Here is a 9,174-nt window from a genome sequence, read left to right as displayed (position 1 = left end):
AAAAATAATAAATTAAAATTAATAAAATACTTTATGGTATTTTAATACAAGTATTTAAATTTTAGTAAAAATACAATTAAGAAATAATCAAAATACTTAAAAAAAAAAAAAAAAAAAATTGTATTCAGAATAGCATATAAATACTTCAAAAAGTATTCGAATACTTTATAAGACTGGTGTCTATTTAGCAAAAAGTTAAAAAGTTATAATTTATAATAGTAAATAACACATGGTTGATGAAATTGCATAAGTACGCAAACCACCTTCGGTTTGCTTTTAGTAGATACAAAATATCAACAAAACGTTAATACAAGTTTATTAATTCTATAACAAAATCTGTTAATGTCGTGAGGATGAATGAATCAGTAATAGCAATAGTTCCTTTACTATATTATCTTTACCGTCCCGTGGTCAAAAATGGTTTTTGGCGCGTTGCGGACGGTGTACAAAATTTAAAATAACGATTAAAAAATTATACAAAATAACAATTGTAGGTACAAATACTTTTTGTAATTTCAAATTTATTCGTGCTAATGTACCTAACGTATATCTAATAAATACAATACATGTGAAGTAGTTATTTTAATTTGCAGTTAATGAAAATAAATCAATATATTTAAACAAAATTTTAGTTTATATTGTTATGTTAATATGTTTTATAAAGTAAATTAAGTATATGTAAGTTATAATTGCTATGTTTCAATAATAATCATCTTGTACACATGTCAAACAACAAGTAAAACCCTTGACGATACGGTGGCGCGAAAAAATACCAAAAGTTACTTTCGGTTCTACGTTATTAGCGAGATGTGAGTGAGATGAGCGTGTATCCATACCACGAATTCTCAACTGTTCGAACAAAAAGACTGACGGCTATGGTATTTATTATATATTTCATTATAATCCGCTACCATCAGGCCCGCGATAATACTATTGTATTTATGAGAAGAGTATTCTACTCAACACTGAATTATGATGGTTATTTGTTTATTAACGTGATAGTCATATCCAATGATTTTCTGTTAAAAACCTACAGTTATTCAGCAAACATATTTGTTTTAAATAGGTAGTGGTTAAATGGTGATGAAAATACACAAAAAATATTATAACAATATTATATCGGTTGTTCATTTTAACTTTTAAACTACCTAGGTGATGGCTCATTCTAGTTCGTTATGAATCAGAATCTGACATACGAGTGTTAACTTTTAATTTTTTGGTTATCAATTTCTGTATTTTGGTCAAGACGTTTCAATTTTTCATGTGATAATCGGTATGTATTAATATCTTATTAATTACTATTTAACATAAGTATTCAATTATCGTTTTTTAATATAACTTATAGTTATTTAAATCTATTTTTTTGGTTGTTCACAAAAAACATAAAACAACATTTATATTTTGGACTGCTGGTTTTCATCAGGTTTTAAGAGCACACTGAATATTGAATAATAAAAGAAACGAAAATTATAAATACCTACGTCGAATTAAAAAATAATGAACATTTTGAGTAAAAAATAACAATTTTTTAACTCAGAATTAAATAAAAAACCATATTATATATATAGTTGTATTTATTATCCTAGTTTTAAGTTGTTACTTATAAATTATAACTAGACTTAGGGACTTCTATCATTTGCATACTTTTTTTAATTATTGTTAAATATATCAGAGTGCAAAATAAATTCGTTTTTAGGTGCCATGATATCAGATCTAAAATTTGAAAGTAATATATTGCATATATTACATATATATTATATATATTTATATATATATTTTGCATGTTTGATAGATTTTTCAGGAGAATGCATATTTTAAAATTGTCATGCTTAATTTGCATACTTTGACAAATTTTTCAAATTTAAAATTAAAAATTATAGATACATATTTCAACCAATCGAAAAAAAAAATGTATTAAGAGGACTTAATACTTCCTATTGGTTAGTTTTTGTTAGTAGTTTGCAGATAGTATACTATTATACGAGTATACTATCTGCATACTACCTCTCATATATTGTTATAATTTTTGTGTAAGTATAAATAATACTATAACCTCGTATCGACCGTATAACCCGTTAGATATCGATCGGATGTCGATTAAGATAATAGTAGATATAGAATAATAGATTATTTATTTAGTGTTCAGTTCAATTGATTATTATCCGTCGTTGTTTTTGCGTCTCGCAACCACACAACGTCGATTCATACGTAAAACGTCGTACTCGTATATTTTGTAACATTGTGTAATACCGAAAGTACAACAGTTCACGAGTAGCCTTCTACAAAGTTTCGTTTCGGAGTTTAAAGATACATTTACGTCCAATGAACACGTTTTATTTTGTGTACTATGTGAACTTTTTTTTTTTTAATGCATATAAATGCATATTATAATGCATATTTTAATGATTTTAGAAGCATATTTACATGTATATTTGTGTATTTTCTAGAGCTTTAAGTCCCTAAGCCTATTAATAACACATTTAAACCAATCTTATTAAAATATTTGGTTCTAACCAATCAAAACTATAACAAGGGGAGGGGAGGGGAGCTAATGAGCTTTGATGATTGCAGTGGTAAGAACATTCACTAAATATCCAAGCCTCAGAAAATATATTGATGTCTGCTCTTATTTAATAATCAATGGTCGAGGAGCTGAAGTACCTCTATGCATGATTAGAAATTATTTTAATCATATTATGTACCTTATAAGTACCTGGCCTGAAATAAAATCTAGTACTTTAAGAATTAAAAATTTTTATATGAGGTCAATTGGTTTGATAATTGTAAATGAAAATTTTGCTGATGTTAAATATTTATTAGAATTGATTTTCACTGTTTCTCTCCATGAAACTGATGGTAATAATTATAATAATGAGCCAACACAATGTGAAACAGCAAAGCAATACCTTAAAAATCAAATTACTACTCATTCAATTGATTTTGAACCATTATTTTCAAACGAAAAAAATCATAAACAGTGACAATTTTCATGACGAAGAAGCATTAATAATTGATGATTCTCAAATAATAATTTTTAATGAAACCAAGCAAATCTACGAACTTGTTGTTGAAACTTCGAAGTATATTTCAAATAATACAGGTGATCGCGATAATATGCAATATAATCCTGCACTTGTAAAACGCTTATTGGACTTTTGCAAATTAATCCCGTGTTGGTCAGCATTGATGGTACCAATTTTTAAATATGGAAATTTGACGGTGACTAACTGTGCATCGGAGAGCTTATTCAAAGATTTAAAAACTATTGTATTAAAACATAAGACTTTGCCAATAAGACTAGATGAGTTTTTACAAATACACATAAATTCCATACTTGGATCGATGAATATAATAAGAGATAAAACATGTAATTCTAAACGATCTATTAAAAGTGAAAATAATACTATTGGCAACGTTGAGAAAGAGAAAGTATTTAACAACACTTTTTTAAAAAATAAAATATTATGCGACGAAGAAACTCAAATCAAAACTTATGAACAAACTAATATAAACTGGGACGAAAATATACATTATGATGATTCCAGTATACTAGAAAATTGGAAAGGGTTAGGATATCAAGTTGGGGAAAAAAAACATACATCGATAAAGACCCATCAATTTTACATTCTAATAATACTATTATAATAGCCATACTAAAAATAAAGTAGTGGGACTTCTAAAAACCGGAAATTTTTTGAATCTCAAAAGTATTGAAATCAATAACAAAGAGTATTGTGTCACAAATACATATACTTTCAACAGTATTTTTCAATTGATATGTAATTCCTATGTTTATAGTGATGTTTATGCTGATTTCGTCAATTTAAATTCAACAAATCTATTTTTCGAATTAATATCAAATGCAATAAGGGATGGAATTAATTTACAAATTTATAAAAAACAAGCAAATATTTTATTAAATTTTATGTCTAAATCAATTGATGAAATGTCAGATGGATTAATCATATTAAATTCTGCGTGTACTGTCAACTTTCTAATACAAAAAATATTTGAAACATACCCAACATATAAAGAAGAAAATGAATTTCCACAATGTGGCAATCAAATAGCTAAAAATTCAACTACTTTTATTGCAAATCTACTAGCAGGAAATATTTATTTCATGCTAGATGTCATCGAAAATGTATTTGGAACAGAACGAAAATGTAAACAATGTAATTCAGTATTCAAAACAAATTTTACATCTGGAAAACATTTTTTCATTGAACCTGTTTTCCAAAATCTTGAGCTAGGAAAAAAAATAGACTTTGAATTAACTGTCGTTTTGAGTGACATTCCAACAACAATAAATATGCTACATAACAAATTCACATTCAGAGATATTATTAATTTTATAATACCAAAATTCAAAAACATTAATGCAATTGGGCATTATATGTCATACAATTGGAGAGAAACTAATAATACATGGGAACGGTGTGATGACCAACTGCATTCCATACGATACGTAAGAGCATCCACAAAGGTTAACTGTCAATTCATACTGTACACTAAATAAAAAAGTATTAGGTTATTAATGTTAGTATATTTGTATAATTTAAATAAGTCAAAAAGCATTTTAAATAATGTATTTCAAATAATTAATTTATGTTGTAGTTCAAAATGTTATTTAAAAACTTAAAAACTGTAATATGTCGTTTATTTTTTAATTAAAATGTTCATATGTTTTAATTTTTACGTAAATACCTATTGTAATATCTGTTTTTTTTTTTAATCTTTGTAATTAATGTTAAAATTTTCTTATGCCTATATCAAATTTATTATTATTAGTAAAATATTTTTTGTGATTTTAATTTAAAAATTTTATAAAATGTTACATATATATACTTTAATACTTATTGTAGAATTACTTTATATTTCGAGAAATCAATTAATGATTACATATTTATTTAATGTTTACCTAAGAAAATTTGTCATATGAAAAATATTTTATTATATAAATATATGCTGTGTAAAAAGGTAATGATATAATAATAATTGTTTGAATGTTATTTAATTTAAAAAAGGTGAATGGCATTTATAAATTGGAAAATCGATATCCTTCAATAATGAACGTATTGTTTGGTTTTCTCAAATATAAACAAAGAGAAAAGGTCTTATTATTTCATATGCCAATTCATTTTTAAAAAAATTATATGGATCATTACTTAAAGTATGAAAAAAAACCCAAGTAAATCAAAATTTTCTGCCGAAATTCAATCACAAATCTGCACAAACTTGGAATAAACGAACAGGTCGATAATAAGTAAAAAATTGGTTACTTACATATACTAAGTTTACTTTATAAAATATGTTAATAAAACAATATACACTAAAAGTGTGTTTAAATATATTTTGAATTTATTAAGCATGTCCTTAGGCCCCTCCCTCCTTCAATGTTTAACATCTCGGAAACGGGTTAAGCACAAGCGACGAGAATAAAAGCACAAATAAGCACAAACGAAACTGAAACGACTGTAAAAATTTGAACTCGAAAGTCCGAGGTAGTGAGGGAGCTGATTATGTCCCCAGTCCCCCCTTGAAAGTTCAATAACTCGGAAACGGGTTAAGAACAAACGACGGGAATAAAAGCACAAACAAGCACAAACGAAACACAAACGACTGTAAAAATTTGAAGTGAAAGTCCCTGGTGGGGGGGAGCTGGGGACATGCAGTTGTTTTCAAAACTCTATGATAAACTTATTTTTAAACGCATTATGCCTAGTATTAACGAAAAGCAGATATTACCTGATACCCAATTTGGTTTCCATAACTCCCATTCAACCATCCACTAAATCAACCGTTTAATTGACACCATTTCTCTAACACTAAAAAAAAAAAATGTATTGCTTCACGGTATTCTTAGATGTCGCACAAGCGTTCGACCACGTATGGCATCCTGGATTTCTATTTAAATTAAAAAATATATTACCTCCCCCTTAATTTCTATTCCTTAAATCATACCTCGAAAACCGCTACTTTGCCACGCGAGTGGATACCGAAATTTTAGAACTATCTCCAATTCTCACCGGAGTCCTTCAAGGAGCAATACTATCTCCAGTTCTGTTCAACATTTTTTCTACGATCAACCAACCACTCCAAACACTTCTGTAGCAAAATACACCAATGACAAAGCTATTTTCACCAACCATAATGACCCTATCCTAGCCTCAAATTATCTTCAAAATCACCTTAACCTACTATCTACCTGGTATAATAAATGGAGAGTCAAAATCTATACTTCCAAATCATTGCATGTAATATTCACTCTTCGTAAAGGAACTTCTCCTCCTATAACATTAAACAACTCCATCATTCCCATTGCCTCAAACGCTCGCTACTTAGGCATGCATCTAGACAAAATATTTACCTGGGCTCACCATATTAGAAAAAAGGATTATTACTCAACCAAAGACGCAGAAACCTCTATTTTTTATTAAACCAAAAATCAAAAGTTAATTTGAAAAATAAATTAAACTTGTTTAAAACGCTATTAGTTCCGATTTGGTCTTACGGTATTCGGGTATAGGGAGTAACTAAACTATGGAACACTCAGAAAATCCAGTCATTTCAATCAACAACTTTTCACCTGATAACGGGCGTACCTTTTTACGTCTCAAGCCACACTTTACATTCCGATCTGCATATAAACACCATAGCCAAAACTGCAACCATCTTTTATAAACGATTTCGGTCCCACTTAGCCAACCACCAAAACCCCCTCGTTAGGCAACTCAATTCAAATAATATTCCCGAAATTTCTTCTAGACGATTAGCTCGCCAATGGTGTAGAGACCTCATGAACCATAATTAAGTTTTAATAACTAAGCAAGTAAAAAAAGTATCATCGCTGGATGGCTTCTTTTATCGACCATTATTCATGTAAAAAAAAAAAAAAACATTCAGCACATACGCTTATTGTAAAAAAAAATTAATTACAGATTGTGTATTCTCTAATAAAAAAAAATAAAAAATAAAAAATAAAATAAAAATTAAAGTATTATGCAGCATCTATAATGCATATGGATATAGAATTCTACAAAAAAAAGTATTGAGTTGTACTCTATAACACAAACGCTATGGTTTATATGATTTTATAATCTATGTGTTCGCGCCGAGAGCGTAAAATAATATTACGCGCGCCCGGACGCTGAAATTGCCGCGTTCGCCGCTTTTACGTACGATCGCGGTCGGTACACTATGTGCATGTGTGTATAAGCCGGACAGCAGTGGTTGGGATCGCCGCACAAGTACTGTCCGACTATGTGATGTGGTGATGTGTATGTTTGTATGTGTTTACTTAAAACTAGAAGAGAGTAGCTGAAATAAACGTAAAATGATATAAAATGGTAATTATGTCGCTGTATTGTAAAATAATAAAATAATAAATAAACAATAAATCACAGCAACATCAAGGTACAAAAAATATAGTGATAATACTATTACGGTCCTTTTGGCCCAACAAGTAAAAAAATGTTTAACATATAATAATAAGCCTAACCAAAATTCCGGTTCGGCACAACCAGATGTAACAATTATCTATAAAATAATTAAGTAATAATTGCAAGTTTATAAAGAAATCACATTAACATAATATGTTATACTATATTATAGTATAAATGGTAACTAAATATACTGCGTAGCCCTTATGATTAAACATAATTAAATATGAATATAGTTGATAATAAATAGGTTAAGTATAATAAAATTAAGTTATGGCCCTTCTGGCTCAATATAATATTAATATAGAATAAATATGAAATATTATATGAATTAATATAGCAGACCGTTATTAGAACAGTAGCTGCCTAGTATAATATATAGTATATAAAAGAAAAGCCCTGCTGGCTAAACAGCAATAATTATTATTTCTTAGTTGGTAAAGATAGCCCTTTTGGCCCAACAATTAATAAATGTATAATATAAAATAATAAATGTAAAAATGTAATATAACTCACGGCTTTGTCGATGAACTGCTGGCCAGCCGCTACCTATGCCTATAATATACTATATAAAATTCACACAACAAATAAAATCACAAAGGTATAAATTAAAGCTAATATAAATAATTTATAACAATGAATATATATATAATAATAATAATGAATAAATACGGCGATTAGCGCCCACGCAACAAATATAAAAGGTATAATTATCAATAATAAAAAATAGCAATTCGTGCCTTTAGAATAAGTGTACAAAAAAAGGAAAAACTGTTCGCGACGATGCTATGGGCTATTTCATGACGACGTTCGGAAAGCGACAATAGTTGCGGCGGCTGTATTAAAATACGCGCACCGACGAGCCGGCGACGCACATAACGCGCCGATGACCGATAACGCGTTGGGACTTAATTCATTTAAATAATTCACACGCAATTGATAATAAAAATAAATAAACCACAATACAGATAGTTGTGCGTGTGTGTGCGACCAACGCCGCCCGTGGAACCCGATCATCAAGTGGCGGCCCGGGCACCTCGCGGTCAGCGGCGACACTATGAAAATTTATTACTTTCTAAATCATCATTCCATAGAAAAACTTCTGCTTAAACGTATCGCTCCAATCATCGCTAAAAAACAAATCCTCCCCGATTATCAATTTGGTTTTCGTACCTCTCATTATATTACACATCGAGTCCACCGGGTGGGTTGATGCAATCTCCTACTCTCTCGAAAAAGAATTATATTGCACTTGTGCTTTCTTAGATATTTCTCAGAAGTTTGACCGTGTTTGGCATCAAGTTCTCGTTTTTAAACTAAAATCTTTCCTACCTACATCCTACTTCCTACTTTTCAAATCATATCTGACTGATGGCTCTTTTAAAATTTGCTATGGAACTGCCACGTCCGAAATAGCAAATATAAATGCTGGAGTTCCTCAAGGTGGTATACTATCTCCATTTCTATATAATATCTTTTTTTCTGACCAACCCACATCACCAAACACTTCAGTCGCGGACTATGCGGATGATAAAGTGATTATATCGATTAACGATAATCCATCCTTGGATTTGGCCTCCTTATATTTGCAATCCCATCTGGGCTTGATTGAATGATAGTATACCAAATGGAAATTTAAAGTAAATCAAAATAAATCAGTGCACACTACTTTTACTCTAAGGCGAGCACTTTACCCAAATGTACTTCTTTATGACATCCCTATCCCTTTATC

The 9,174-nt window shown here is 29.4% G+C and overlaps 1 protein-coding gene across 1 annotated transcript in view; it reads right to left on the bottom strand.

The window, feature by feature from the left end:
- LOC112684210 overlaps window positions 1-8,005 on the bottom strand; it is an 11,579-nt gene extending 3,574 nt beyond the window's left edge. The window contains exon 1 of the mRNA XM_025555590.1: window positions 7,959-8,005. The gene's annotated coding sequence lies outside the window, so the exon portion shown is untranslated. The remainder of the gene's footprint in view (window positions 1-7,958) is intronic.
- Between the last annotated feature and the right edge of the window lie 1,169 nt (window positions 8,006-9,174).

Source organism: Sipha flava, unplaced genomic scaffold, assembly GCF_003268045.1.
Source record: "Sipha flava isolate LNK unplaced genomic scaffold, YSA_version1 245_pilon_pilon, whole genome shotgun sequence".
NCBI classification, from domain to species: Eukaryota; Metazoa; Arthropoda; class Insecta; order Hemiptera; family Aphididae; genus Sipha; species Sipha flava.
This window is presented reverse-complemented; position numbering and strand designations above follow the sequence as displayed.